This window comes from Hibiscus syriacus, unplaced genomic scaffold, assembly GCF_006381635.1.
Source record: "Hibiscus syriacus cultivar Baekdansim isolate YM2019G1 unplaced genomic scaffold, ASM638163v2 tig00110328_pilon, whole genome shotgun sequence".
NCBI lineage: Eukaryota > Viridiplantae > Streptophyta > Magnoliopsida > Malvales > Malvaceae > Hibiscus > Hibiscus syriacus.
The window spans coordinates 2,253,441-2,269,433 of record NW_024062685.1 but is presented as its reverse complement, the minus strand read 5'-3'; the positions used below and the strand labels follow the sequence as shown (position 1 = coordinate 2,269,433).

General features: G+C 33.8%; 1 pseudogene; it reads right to left on the bottom strand.

Moving 5' to 3' along the window:
* Positions 1-6,770: 6,770 nt before the first annotated feature.
* On the bottom strand, positions 6,771-14,345 carry LOC120118845 (annotated as a pseudogene).
* Between the last annotated feature and the right edge of the window lie 1,648 nt (positions 14,346-15,993).

The window sequence follows — 15,993 nt, the reverse complement described above, 5'->3', positions numbered from 1 at the left end:
TAAACGATAAGCATCAGCTAGTTTTCAAACATGTGACCTCTAATATTTCCTAGTTAAGATAACGGGAATGTTATTACCTCTGAATATTTAGATATTAGACAGTTCTCACCATCTTTTGATAAAAAATACTCATAGATTAATGAATTCTTTTCAATTCTTATTTTTTGTACTTTACTTAAAATTATAAATATAATAATTAAAATTATAAATATAATAATTATAACACATTAAATTCGATTAGGCCTAAAGTGTCACACTAGGCTGTCAGAGGCAACCCCTTATTTTCAAAACCTATTCATTTTCCTTTTAAACTCAATGAATGATATCATAATTAAAACATAAATAACTGATATAAAACATTTTACAAAACCGGAGCTCCGTGACACATACTTTAAAACAAAATAATACATCTTGAAGTTTAGAACTCAAATACTTAAGTAAGGTTTTATAAATACACATGCCTGCTAAAGCTATAGTACAGTACTCTGTATGAGATGTTTGAAGCCCTGTTGTGATGGTGATCCACGAACGACACAAGCTATTAACCTACCAATGAAAAACATCCGAAGGCTGAGCTTACGAATCCCAATAGTATAATCGCTAATCTAGAGCAGCATAAGATAGCCTGACTTAGTTCCTGAAGCACCTCGCGCACTGGAAATACACCATTAGGGCGACTAGGATAACTTTACTTTACCCTAGCATAGATGGACTCAATAAAGTGAGGTTATCCTCTCACTAACAGCTATCATGCTCGTTTTTTACTTAAGGATGTTTTAGTCACTTTGACTCAAGAGAATTTTCTACGCGTTCCTGATTCAATGATGATCACTGAGTTTGTTGATCATTGGTCGTACTATTTGCTAGCCCGATACCCGACTTGGGTTCAACTCTAAGTAGTGACGCTATAGTCGCTCTTATCGTACTTCCCTTCAATATCCCTTGAATTGAAAGGGACGACTTACAATTTTTAGGTTCACTGACGTTCTAGAAGCTAATGTATTTCGCTATTATTGATTTAGACTCCTTCCTTGTACAGCTTGTCGGTACATCCTATATAACGATCACGTCCTCAACTATCGTATACGTAATTGACTGAAGATACATGGGCTTATTATGCTTAATATGATTGCATCCATGGTAACCAACCTTTAAACTCCTTCCTTAACACTTTTCTAGTGTTTTACACATATTTGACCTCGTTTATGGTCATACTATGGGTCTAGAGCCTCCCGGTCAATAGTTTAGGCCATTTTTGAAACTTTGGGAAGGGGTTTTGAAACCACCTTAGGGGGTTTTGAAACCTCTGTGAAAATTTGTATTATGGATAATGGGTTTCAAAACTAGCTCAAGGGGTTTCGAAACCTCTGCTGCAGATTGCACTATTTGTTATGAGAAAGCTCTCCAAACCTCTCTAAAAACTCTCCTAAGGTCCCTAAATGTTTAATAAAGCTTAAAGATGTTATTTAGGGCCATCTAGGACTATAAAAATACTATTTTTTTAACAAAAACATCATCTATGATAATAATCAAAGACAAACCCTAATATACCCAATTACTCAAATCTTTAACAAGCATTATGGTTTATGGAAATCATGACACCATAAAGGATTATAAATACACTACCTTTGTTAAAGAATCCTGAAATGAAGCTCCTTTAGTTAGCAAACACCCTCTACCAAGTCCTTGATGTAAAACCCCCAAATCTCTTGCAACCAAAAAACTCAAAGCTTTAAATCATTAAAACAATAGTGCTGGAGGGATTAGAATAAAATTGAAGCTTAAAAGAAGTAGGAAATGACTCAAAGGACTTACCTTTGACTTATAGAACTTGGAGAGGAAGAAAAGAGGAAAATGAGAAGGAAAAGAAAAAATGAAGAAAAGATGAAGATATAAAGCCTCCATTATAATACCTTGAATTCAGGGTCAGTAGTTTGGATCAAACCAAGACCCATAAGTCGAGCTCATTAGATATTCTCAAGCCGTTTGGACCAATTCAAAAGGGTATTGGGTTTAACTTGGCCCAATAGTTTAAGATAAGTGATTGTTTTTTTGTTGGGATAAAAGGAGATGAATTAAAAGTGTAGCTTACCCATTTCCCTAAGTTAAGGGATAGAAACCCCTTATAATAGGTGTTTTTCACGTGATCTTTTACCTACTAAAAGACTCTTCTATTTATTCTTCTTTTCTCTATTCTTCTTCCTCCTCAAGAGTAAGATAAAGGTAGAAGCTTTTAAAATTCCCAGCCTAGTTTGAAGCAACCAAGGTAAGAGCCTTATTTTCCATCCCTCAAGCTTTAATTCAAGCCCCTAATCTCAAGTTTTGGTTAAGATTTTAAAATGGGGTTTTAAGGGGTTTAGGGGAATCAAGGGTTTTAAGCTTGTTTTTAGTAAATTTAAGTTGTATAGAGTGTTCCTAGCTTAATTTCAAGCTCTAGACAAGTTAGTAACTCCTAGTTTTGCATTTGATTAGTCCCAAATAAGAATACAAGAAAGAACAATAATAATACTTAATCAAACGTAAACGAGATAAAGTAGGTTGACATAAGACTAGCCTTGTTTGAATGCTCAAGAAACGATCAAGACACCCAAGTTCCTTTAGTAAAGTTCAGGGTGTCGGAAGTATATAAGCAATCCAGATTACCTTATGGAGTGCGAAAGGCACCTTAAAGTGACTAACTAGGGTCAAGGCCTGACACTCATAAAGGATGGGTTAGTCGAGGGTGTTGACCGATGCAGGGATTTCAGGAAATCATCCTCGGTAGATTAGAGGGGTGTGTGATCTCCGAGATGCAGAACCCTTAGCAGCACCATGATGTCTACCATAGAGTAGGAGTGGGTATACAAGTATACTCACTAAAGAAGTAGACTTGATAGCTTGAGTATTTCATTGGTACACTTTAAATATGATCTAGTTGTTAGTGTGACACTGAGCTAGTTAGCTTAGCATTTGGAATTTATTTTCTTACGCATATTAAGTTGAGCAGTTGAGGAGCCTTAGAGTGACTGAGGTCCAGACCAAGAGCAGATCAGAGTACGTCTTAAGTTTTTGAAGGGCATGTATACTTATAGACCCTGTTGTAAAGTTGAGTCATAAATTCAGTTAAAAGTTGGTATGTATATGTTTTTGTTAGGATTTGCGGAAGCTCGAATTGACAACCGAAAGAGTTGCAAAGGGGAAAATTGATAAAATTTATTTAGGGAGTAAGGAGATAAAAAGATAAGACAATGAACACAAAGATTTATAGTAGTTCGACTTCTCAATTAAGTCTACCTCCACTACCTTAGCTTATCACTAAGGATTTTCTAACAAATTCACTAATTTGTTCTTTCTTTTTCAAGGATCAAGAGTAACCTTTATAAACCCCTTATATTATTACTTGGCTAAGATAGAACCAAAACCCCTTTACAAAAGGATAAAAGAAGTAAACAAATAAACATCTCTAAGGTAGGTGTTTACAAAATTTAGCTCATTAAAACACAAATATTTTCAAGAGAATTGGAATAAAGAGTGAAAAGATCTTCTCTTGTGTTTGATTGCTTGGATAGGTGTTCTAACCCTTCTTCAAGTGTCTTGATCTTGTATTTATATGTTGGAATAAAGTTATGGTTGTTGCTAACCGTTGGGAGTGTTTTGAAGCCATTGGGGATAAATTTTCATGCAAAATAAAGCTGCCCAAAATAGAGGGTATCGGTACTCCTAAAGGGAGTATAAGTACTACCTTTGTTATATTTAAATCAACTAAACGTTACTAACTGTTGGGGCCTGATGGTATCGATACTATACCTATGATATCGATACTACTATGTAGAGTAGTATTGGTACCCCTTTGGGTATCGGTACCATTTTTGCATTCTGGAATTTGAGCAATGTTGGTAGTATCAATACTACCTCGTGAGTATCGATACTTCCCTTACCTTTTGTATCGGTACCATATGAACAATATTGGTACTGTTTATGAGGTATCGATACTGTAAGAACAATATCGGTACTATTTGTCCAGAAAAATGTTTTGTGCTCAATTCCAAGCTTTAAGGACTTTGAATTATTTTTGAAAAACTTTGAAAGCTTTGAATAAATTCAATTCAGTCCAAAAACATTTTGCCTTAATTGTTATATCAAAATATAGTTCAACAATTTTGAATGTAAATATTTATTTTAGGAGTTCCCCCAATATAAAGTTTTAAATATATTTTATGGTAATTTTTTTTACAGAAATGATTATTAAAATGATTTAAATGGTTGTTTCGACCTAAAAGAAATGAAGAAATTTTTTTTCAACCACTCCGGTGGTTTCGTGTAACATTCTAGTCGTCGGCTGTGTGTCGTACTGGCTTAGAGTGTTACATCCATCTTTTTTAAAATGGGGTAATAGCACTTTTGGTCCTTTCTCATCCTTCTACTATTTTAAAATCTTCTTTTTTTACGACTAAATAGGCCCGATTCAAGCCCAATTAAGCCAAACAACTTAAATTATGAAATCCACAAGGTTCACAAGTCTCTCGAGTAAACTTGAAACTACTAACTCAGACATTGGGGTGTTACAATAATAATATACAAAGATTATAATTTAGTAAAATATTACTAAATTTGAGTTTTTAAAATTATTTTCTATGTTTAATATTTAATATATTAATTATTTGTAGTTTTTATGTCGTGAAAATAATATTTTTGTAAAAATATAATTATTTAAAATTATATCTAACTTTAAGTTATTAAAAAATAGATCTCATACATTGACCAATAATATCTTTTTCCATTCAATACTATAATATTATTTTTTTCCGTATTATATACACCCTCTGCCCCATGAAAAATGTTCATTATTGACTTTTTTTATCAATTTTTTAACTTTGACTAATTATTTTTTAAAATTTATTATTGATAAAAATATGTAATTTTTTTTATAAAACTTCAATCAATTAGTTTTTAATTATATATTTTATAAAATTTAATTATTTAAAATATTTAAAATAATCAAGATTGAAGTTTAAAAATTTTGACTTTTTAAAAGTCAATAAAGGATATCTTTATGGAATTGAGGGAGTATATTTTATATAAATGCATATAATACTTATGAAAATTATTTAAAAACATAAGTTTTATATACTAATTATATGTTAAATATATTTTTTCTCAAAAAGTTTGACAGTATAACAATTAAAATATTTCTATGAATTGTCATTCAAATATTTATAATTTGATATTAAAACTTAACTTTTTAAAAAAAAATTATTTCACAAAGATAATTTGGTAAAATATGCATTCAAGTAATCTTATATTCCTCTAACCAACCACCGTAATTTTACATTCTTGCTAAACAAACCAAACAAGGGGTAATACATCATTCTTATAGTACCGTTACGTCCCGTAATGTTATTCTCAAAGGTAATCTTATATTCCGTGAACAAAACGCCCTTTAAATTATAATGGGATAAACTACCTATTTAGTTACCACCTATTACTTTGTTTCTATTTTGATCTTCCAACTATTATATTTAAAAAAATTATATTTAACTTTACATTTTATTTTTATTTTTATCATCTATTGTTAACATTTTAAAAACAATACTAATATAATATTTTTTAATTATTTTTAATTTTCATATAATTATTCTTTTATTATTTTTAATTCAATTTTATTGAACCAATAAGATGGTGACAAAGTAGAGATAGTTGGAAATTAAAAATAAATTAAAAAGAATAAAAAATTATGTAGAAATTGGAAAAAAATAAAAAATTATGTTAACATCATCGTTAATTTTTAACATGTAACCAAAATAGAAATAAAACGTAATATTATGTATGATTTTGTTTAAATAATAATAATAATAAATTGGTGATCAAAACAAAAATAAAATAATAGATAAATGACTAAATAGGTAATTTACTCATTCTCATGTGGAAATGTTACATCAACAACATACGTTGACAATTAGTCAACTAACGATTTTTATCCAATAAAGAATATTTTAACCAAAAGCTAAAACGTTCTAAGCTAAAATGCTCCGAAGAAAAATACGAAGAATTCAAAGTGTTCATTTAGACAAATATTGGAGCTAATTTTATCATTATGCTTAAATAAAATTATCAAAAAATATATAAAACTATAGGCAGAAGGATATGCGAAGCCCATGTACTTAAAAACCAACGTGGCCCTCTTAATATTTCTCTCTAAATGTAACATTCAAACTCAAAAAAAAAACTCAATGTGACTCTTTGACCGACGTTTTTCGTTATTGACCAACAACTCCGTTAATTCCTATTGATGTTGATGCTTTCTCAAATTTGTTACAAAGGGAAAACTACTTGTGATGTTGGTAAAGACGAAAATAATCAATTTACAATTACATGTGCAATTACTGAAGGGGAAAGAAAAAATCATGAAGGTGAAGATGATTTTTACATAAACTTATGGTTGACTTATTACATCTTAATGGCAAAGGACTTACACTAACGTTGATCAATGACGAAAACGTTGGTTAAAGGACTACATTGAGTTTTTTTTTTAAGTTTTGAGAGCCACATTGAAAAAAATAATAATACAAAGATTACATTGGTTATTTTTAAATACAGGGATTCACGCACCCTTTTGTCAAAACAATACTTTTACAAGTTTGATCCGGTTTAGTACCAGTTTAACTAAGGATTGTTTTAACAACAGTATTGGTCCGGTTTACTATTCCATGCATAAACTAGCAACACATAACTTTTGCACTTTAGCAAGAATGATTCAAACATTGTTCACCTAATCACATTATTTCTACTAATCAACACACCGTAAGCTTGTTTTTGCGCCATATCCAATAGCTTGCTCTCAAGGAGTCTACATGTTCCAAGATGTCACAAATTGCCGTTGCCGAATCAGGATCTAATGGGTGAGTGTCTGAAGTCCAAAGAACTACTACAGCATCTCTAAACTCTTGGCATGGCTGAAAACCATAACAAAGAAGTCCGAGAAGCATTTTCAGCGTGAAAATGTAGTCATTTTTTGTGTTTATTACCTTCAAACATACAGATGAGACCTCCCGGTCATTAACCAAAGATTCAATATCGTCTTTGTAAAGACCTCGGAGGTATCTCCATGGGCACTCGTTGTTTGGGTTGGACAAAATGGCTTCCACAGTGTATCTCACTTCAGATGCTCTCATGGCTGTCAGGCCTCCCAAGAAAGGAGATCTTGTTACAACAAAATATCTCTGTTGCAAATAAAGAAACAAACAAATAAATGTAAATCGATATTATCTTATTGGAAACCGAAAATATCAGTTATGGTATGAAGTAATTGATGGAGATAGTCCAGCATTTCAGTGGCACCAAATATTGGGTTGGCAAAATAACCTATACGGCCATACCAATCGGGTTTTTCCTATAGGAGCAGTTGTTTTTTTTAAATGAAGTTCGGTGCAAGGCATAAACGTTAATATAGCATAAAGTTTTATGTAAAATTTTGGAGTGACATCATGTTTGGGGGTTAAAGTGTCGAATAAATCCAATTTGAGATGGGTCTGAGAATGTATACACAAAACTCGGGTTAAAGTAGGAGTGAGTGAAAACCCAGCAGCTGAAATACCTAATCATATGTATTGCTGGAATACACAAATTCTTCATTTTCTCTGAAACATCCATGTCCAACTCATATTCTAACATGGGAATGAAGGAATGATTCTCCAAATGTATTGGGGAAACTTAGATAACTTTGAGCATAGTCAAGTCGGACACATACCCATATCAAACACAAACCCCCACGTCTGGGTAACATAGAGCAGAACAATGAAGCATACCTGATTCCAAGCAGAGTTATTAAAGATATCTTCTTCAAGAAGTTGCCGACAATAATCAAATTCATCTTCCCAGCCTCCTAATGCCTGAAGCACCCACTACACTCAAAAACAAAAACACCTACAATTTAACCTCAATTCTCAAATAAACTACAAAAACCTTTAAACGAACAAAGATCAATAAATAAAAGTGGTTTGACTAGAATAATCAAAAGGTGCCTGAACTTTACCATTTTATTTAGATAAGCTCTTATACTTTTATTTTGCCAAAATAAACCTCTATCTTTTAATTTTAATTGTTCCTATATAAGTCTCAACCTTTAACTTTTGTTTTTATTCAAAGAAGCTCCTAACCTTTAACATAAACAACCTTTCATTTGGAATTAAGCTTTTTTATATACAACTAAAAGGATAAGAGCATATTTGAATACAATAAAAGTACAGGGGCTTGTTTAAAAATGTAGCGGTCAAGGGATTTGTTAATATTTTAGTCAAGAGGCTTCAAAAGATTCTTATGATAATAATCTACAATAGATGTTTAACCAACCTGCCTATGTGACCAGGCATGATAATTTTTCACATCAAGTGATAGTATACTCTTAATGAGATGAAGTTCCTTGGCTCTAGCATTAGTTCCCAATCTCTCAACAACCCACCGCCGATGGTGCCTAAAGAATTTTACAGAAAAATTACCACGTAATGGATACAAGAAGGAAAATAACAAGATCATAGAACATGAAATCAATTAAATTGACTGAAGCGATGTTACTCAGACTCGAGTGTAAGTGTTAGACATGGTTATGTGTCAGACACATTAATGTTTAATATTTTCCAACATTTTCATGTATTTGTAAGTTCCTTACAGAATCATATCCCTATACCCTGCCTGAGCATGTATTGAACACCAATGTCAGAAAACACAGGACTATTGACTTCAAAATATGTAGTCTCACTATAAATTCAAGCAAAGTTACTGAGCTGTGGAAAATTGGTCACACCTAGAATTTGGTCAATATTCAATAACCATTTCCGTAATAAATTAGGCATACAATTAGCAAATAACATGCATTTTTGCCTAGCTATGGGTTGTAAAACTCATAGCATATAATCTCAAACATTAAAATCATGATTGGATAATAAAAATTCATTTGCAATCTAAAATTTATAACAAGCCATAGTTTGACTTACTAGATTTTGAAGTAATGATCCCATCACGAGTGTCACAAATCAAATCGACAATTTGCACCAAAATGATTAGATAATGCATTCTTTATAAACTAGCATTTTTATCAAGATTCAATGACTATTTGCATTTGTAGAAAACAGACTGTAGAAAACAGACAAGTCTGTTATTTTTATTCTTGTGTACATTCAGTAGAACATATTACATATTTATATACAAATTATGCCTCTAAACTAGGAAACTCTAAGAAAGGAAACTAATCCTAGGAGATGTAATCCCTTGAAATAAGGGATTGAAAAAACAGAAAATAATTACATAATCTCTTAACTTAAGGGATTGACAACTCATTTCTATAATTCCTACACTCCCCCTCAAACTGGTGTATATATGTTGTATATACCCAGTTTGAATGACATCTCATCAAAAGTCACTCGTGGAAGGGCTTTGGTGAAGATATCTGCCAGCTGTTTCTTTGTCGGAATGTACTGCAATTTTGCAACTCCATTGTTGACCTTCTCGTAAATAAAATGTCTGTCTATCTCAATGTGTTTCGTTCTATCATGCTGCACTGGATTTTTTGCTATACTCATAGCTGATTGACTGTCACTAAAAATCTCAAAATTCTTCTTGTCATCTAAGTCCAGTTCTGTGAGCAGTCTTTTAATCCACATTCCTTCACATATTCCGAGAGCCATTGCTCTAAACTCTGACTCAGCACTACTTCGAGAGACAACAACTTGTTTCTTACTTCTCCAAGTCACCAAATTACCCCAAACGTAGGTACAGTAGCCACTAACTGACCTTCTATCAGTTAATTCACCTCCCCAGCTTGCATCTGTATAAACCTTCACTGTTCTGTCTTGATTTTTTCTAAATATAGGTCCAGCTCCTGGGGTAAATTTCAAGAACCTTAAAATTCTGTTAACAGCTTCCAAATGTTCTTCTCGAGGATCACTCATATGTTGGCTGACAATGCTCACTGAGTATGCAATATCAGGCCTGGTCAGTGACAGGTAGATTAACTTCCCAACTAACCTTTGGTAGGATTCCTTGTTTACTGGATTTTCAGTCCTCTCCTTGCAAAATTTCAAGCCTGGCTCCATTGGAGTTTCAACTGATTTGCAGTCGAGCATCCCAGTTTCTACAAGAAGATCCAAAACATACTTACGCTGGTTTATGACCAGCCCTTCCTCGGACCTTGCAACTTCCATACCCAGGAAATACCTCATACTCCCTAAATCCTTGGTTTCAAACTCCTTTGCAAGATTCATCTTTAGCTTTTCTATTTCTTCTATATCACTGCCAGTTATAATCATATCATCTACATAGACAATTAGGAGGGTTATCTTACCACTCGGTGTAATTTTTCTGAATAATGTGTGATCTGCTTAGCTTTGTTTGAAACCATTCTGTGTCATAGCCTTAGCAAATCGATCAAACCAAGCCCTGGGAGATTGTTTTAAGCCATATAAGGATTTATTGAGCTTGCACACAGTTTTCTTAGTGACTTTTCCTTCTAATCCGGGGGGGACCTCCATGTATACCTCTTCTTCAAGGTTCCCATTCAAAAAAGCATTCTTTATGTCCAGCTGATGCAATTTCCAGTCCATGTTAACAGCTACTGATAACAATATTCTGATGGTATTCAATTTTGCAACCGGTGCAAAAGTCTCCTGGTAGTCGATGCCATAGGACTGAGAAAAACCTTTAGCAACCAGCCTTGCCTTGTATCTTTCCACACTCCCATCCGAATGATATTTGACTGTGAATATCCACCTGCATCCAACAGCTCTCTTCCCTTTTGGCAAATCTGTCAAACTCCATGTTTTATTCTTTTGCAATGCTTTTATCTCTTCTTCCACAGCCTTTTTCCACTCAGGAGATTGAAATGCTTCTGTCACATTTCTTGGGATTTTCACAGTGTTAATACTGGCAGTGAAGGCCCTGAAATTATACTGTAATTTCCTATATGCAACATACTTATTTATGGGATGAGCAGTGCATTTTCTTACCCCCTTCCTAATAGCAATAGGAAAGTCATCAAGATCAACAGTAGTAGCCTCTTGGTAACCATCATTACCTTCTGTTTCAGCTGCAACAGGATCCGAATCTGGTTCTTGGCAAATGCTAGGCTGACTGATTTCTTCAGCAACATCTTTCCTTCTTCTTGAGTAAACACTGAGTTGTTTCGGTTGGGGAGTTATGGTTTCAGGGTCATTGTTAGGTGCATTTTTTGTAGTGGTGGAAGGTGTTTTGCACGGACTAGAGTGCTGAGATAAAGAGGAAGGTAATTCATCATAGTTATTTAGGTTATTCCCATCACCCTCCCTAGGAACTGGGACAGTGCTAGCCGGCTTTGGAGAGACAGTAATAGGTAAGGAAAGGATAGGTTGTAAAGAAATATCGGTTTGAACAGGTTGAAATTCCTTGTAACTAATAGGCTGTAAAGAAATATCGGTTTGAACAGGCTGAAATTCCTTGTAACTCTCCCCTGAATTTTTGTTCCTGAAAAATAAGGTTGGTTTTAAAAAAATGTAACATCAAAGGAGACATAGGTCTTTTTGGTGGAAGGTGAGTAACACTTGTAACCCTTCTGACTCGAAGAATAGCCCAAGAACACACACTTTATGGACCTAGGATCTAATTTCCCTCTGTTGTGGATATGAACAAAGGTTGTACACCCAAACACCCGAGGAGAAAGACTTGAGTTTAAATGTTTAAAATGGGGATACAGCTGAAACAGAACCTTAGTAGGAATTTTGAAATCTAAGGTTTTACTTGGCATTCTATTGATGAGGTAAGTGGCTGTAAGAAGAGCTTCCCCCCAAAGATACTTAGGAGCATTAGCAGCAAACATAAGAGACCTAGTAACCTCTAGAAGATGTCTATTTTTCCTTTCTGCTACCCCGTTTTGTTGAGGTGTGTTGACACAAGAAGTAAGGTGAACAATGCCTTTTTCCTTAAAGAAATACCCAAGGGTTTTATTCAAATACTCACTCCCATTGTCACTCCTTAGAATTTTGATTTTTGTGTCAAATTGGGTTTCAACTTTTTGATAAAAACTTTTAAAGAGAGACTCAACCTCAGATTTTTCTCTCATTAAGAAAACCCATGTTGTCCTAGAGTAATCATCTATAAAAGACACAAACCACTTATACCCAGAAATACTTTTAACAAGAGAAGGGCCCCAAATGTCACTATGGATGATGGAAAAAGATGTTGTTGGTTCAAATTTGGCTGGAATACATGGTTTTCTGGTGTGTTTGGCCATTTGACAAATTTCACAGGAAAACAAAGACGGATCTTTATTAATGAATAAGTTCGGTAACATTTTGGAAAGATAGAAAAAATTAGGATGACCTAATCTAGAGTGCCATAACATAATTTTATTGGTATTGAGATCAGAAGATAAAATTGGTTTCCTAAGAGCACTAGATAAGGCATGATTATGAGATGCTTTACCTCCAAGGGTGTACAATCCTTTGCCCAGCCTAGCACTGCCAATCACCCTCTTCGAGCCCTGTGTCTGAAAAATGCAACCACCAGTACCAAACACAACATTACAACCAAAATCTTTAATTAATTTGCTGACTGACAACAGATTGCATGCAAGTCTAGGAACATAGAGGACATTATGAAGTAGTAGATTTTTGTTTAATGTAACAGAACCACTCCCTTTGACTGTAGTGAGAGAACCATCTGCTATTTTGATAGAAGCTGGTAAGCTGCTTTCACTATATTCCTCCAAGATATTAATATTTCCTGTCATATGATCTGATGCACCCGAGTCTATTATCCATTGTACCGAGGAAGCATATGGATTATTTCCATCAGTAGTAGTATAAGTCACATTTGTAGGCTTGGCTGTCATACTGCTCAAAATCTGCTGCAGTTCCTCTATCTGTTTCTTGCTAAAACTGCTTGAGGAATCATCTTGAGAGGCAATATGAGGCTCCTTTTGAAACCTGGACCGTGTGTGCTGCCAATCGGCTGGTTTTCCGTGCAGCTTCCAACATTGATCTATCATATGGCCTGGCTTCTTACAATGTTCACACCAAAGGCGATTTTTCTTCTGTTGCTTTGAAAATTTGAAAACTGAAATCTGAAAATCAGATTAAGAGGGGCTGGTCTGGGAAGTGATTTCGGATGCTGAGGGATCCGGATTAGCCATGAAAAAAATAGAGTTGAATAGGAATTGATTTAGAGAAGCGGAAATCGGATTGATCGCTCTAACCTGATACCATGTAGAAAACAAACTGTAGAAAACAGACAAGTCTGTTATTTTTATTCTTGTGTACATTCAGTAGAACATATTACATATTTATATACAAATTATGCCTCTAAACTAGGAAACTCTAAGAAAGGAAACTAATCCTAGGAGATGTAATCCCTTGAAATAAGAGATTGAAAAAACAGAAAATAATTACATAATCTCTTAACTTAAGGGATTGACAACTCATTTCTATAATTCCTACAGCATTATATATATTAAGCCTACAATTAAACATAACATGCATGTCAGCAAAGCTAAGAATGAAAACCGGATATCACAGCAAACATCAAAATCATGCTTGGAATAAAAAAAAACCATTACAGATCAGTTGAAATCAAATATTTACAGCAAGTCATAGTTTCACTTGTAAGATTTTGGTGATCAAAAAGGGGGAGTCCATGTTACCAGGACTTTTCATTTTCCAAATACTACTTTGACACTTGAGTTTGACATATCAGGACCTAAGTTCAAGAGCATGAACTTTCAATACCTGAGAAAAGTTTAAAAACTCAAGCATACTCGAGTTTGACATATTCCCTTATCAAAAACCGACAAACCAATATATCACCAAGTTCAGGAGAGGATTAACCCAAGCTGAATAGAATCCCTGAATTAATTTCAAGATAAAACATTTTTCTTCATGTATGAATAACCAAACAGGACGAGGAAAATAAATTGAAAGATGCAACTCACCATAATTGATAGTTCTTAGAGTTAGAATTAGCAATCCGTTATAAAATCCAATTCCTCGTCCAGATCGGAATTGAGTGCTTCGAGCACCAGTCGTCTAAAATGCCAAACCTTCATCAACACAATAAACAACCAAGATTTACAGAATTTTGAGATTAAAACGACAAACAACAAGCGCATATATAAAAAAAATTACAGTGTAATTGCCAGGATTAAGATGGATGACTCGTCGAGTGAGGCGGAGAGCACGAGGGGAGCGTTCGTCGGCCTTGTAAATGGCACGGAAGTAATCCATGGTTTCACGGAATTCTTCCTTGTAAGTTATGGAGACGACAGGGTTGGGGCCATCGTCTTGAGGAAGAGGCGTCACATCACGCCACTCCGGTATCCGGCTAAGAGGCTCTCCGCTATCGTCCTCTCAGCGCGACTACTGGATAGAATCACTTCACACTCAAGATGGGAAGCGCTAACCGCTGTCTAGTTTGGGATCATATTCGTCAAAGAAAAATTGCTTCTACTATTTTGGGTTGAAGTTAAAAAATAGTGTAAACTACACTGTTTATCATCGAACTATAATCTCTCTCCTATTTTCCTTACCCAACTTTCAATTTATTCAATTTTCTCACTGAATTTACATATTGAATCATTTGCTCACTCACCCGTTTTCTCTCTAATGGCTGGATAATATGGTATTTTTTATTATTATTTTTAATATAAAATAATTAAAAATATTAAATAAAAATATAAGTTGTTCGGTTGCCACCTTTGGCCACCTTCGACCGCTATGGATGGTGGTCATTCGGTTCCAAATTCCATAGACCGCTTCGCCTCGACATCGTGAGTCTGAATCCGACCTCTATTTTGTTAGAAGTTGCTTCAAAGTCCACAAATTTGAGATTGAAACTGAGAAAGTTGAAACGTTTCAGTCAAGATTTACGGGTTTTGAGATATTTTCCGGTGAAATAACCACTAGATTTAGACACATGGGGTCCAAATGAACCAACCCATGAAATTTGGGACCGAATGGCCATCATCAATGACGATGGATGGTGGCCGAAATGAAAATTAAATAGTGGCAAACAGAGAGAAAACGAAGAAGAAAAGTAAAAAAGGTAAATTACACAATTCCTCACTAACTTTACTTCCTCTCTTATTTTACTCACGGAACTTTCAATATAGGATTCGAAACAACATTGTTTTGGTTGTTGTGCCACATCATAACGTCGTTAAATAGTTAATTGTAGAGTGAGCAAAATGATTCAATTTGTAAAGTTCAATGAGCAAAATAGAAAAATTGAAAGTAGAGTCAGGAAAATATGAGAGAGAATATACTTCAGTGAGGAACGATATAATTTACCCTAAAAATAAATTGTAAAAAGTACACAAATGATCTCTCGTCTATAAAACAATATTTTGTTGAGTCTTCAACTATTAAAAGTTATGAAATGGTCCCTTGACCATAAGACATTAATTTGTTGAGTCACATTACTATTATTAATTATAAAATGACCATTGGGCTTCGACTTAAAGGAGTGTGTTAGAGTTGCCACCGATCATTTATTTTAAGAAAAAAGGGTTAATCGGACACCTCGATTTCTTACCTGATCTGTATCTTACCAAAGATATGTCGGATTCGGGAGTCGGTTACAGTCAATGAAGGATTAACACCCTTGAATTACCCTTTCGGTACTAATTAATTTCCAGTTTTCTTAATTGAGAAAATTGCAAGTTTAAATTAAAAAGTAAAGTTTGATCCAAATTACTCACTTTTAATGGATTTACAAGCGTACCCTTAAAAGATAAAAACGTTATATTTATAAAAAGGCTGAATCAAAAAAAAGAAAAAAGAAAAAGATTAAATTATGATATTTTAAAAAAAATGTATATACATACTGAGGAATTAACTGAAATAAAGACAAAGTGCACATATTAAAACTCATGAAAAAAATTAAAAAAAAATAATGTAAGGAAAAGAAGTTTATTAAAGAAAATAAAAATAAAAATAACAATAACAATGCTAATTGCAGGAATAAATATAAAAAATTACTAAAATAAAGAAATAAAAT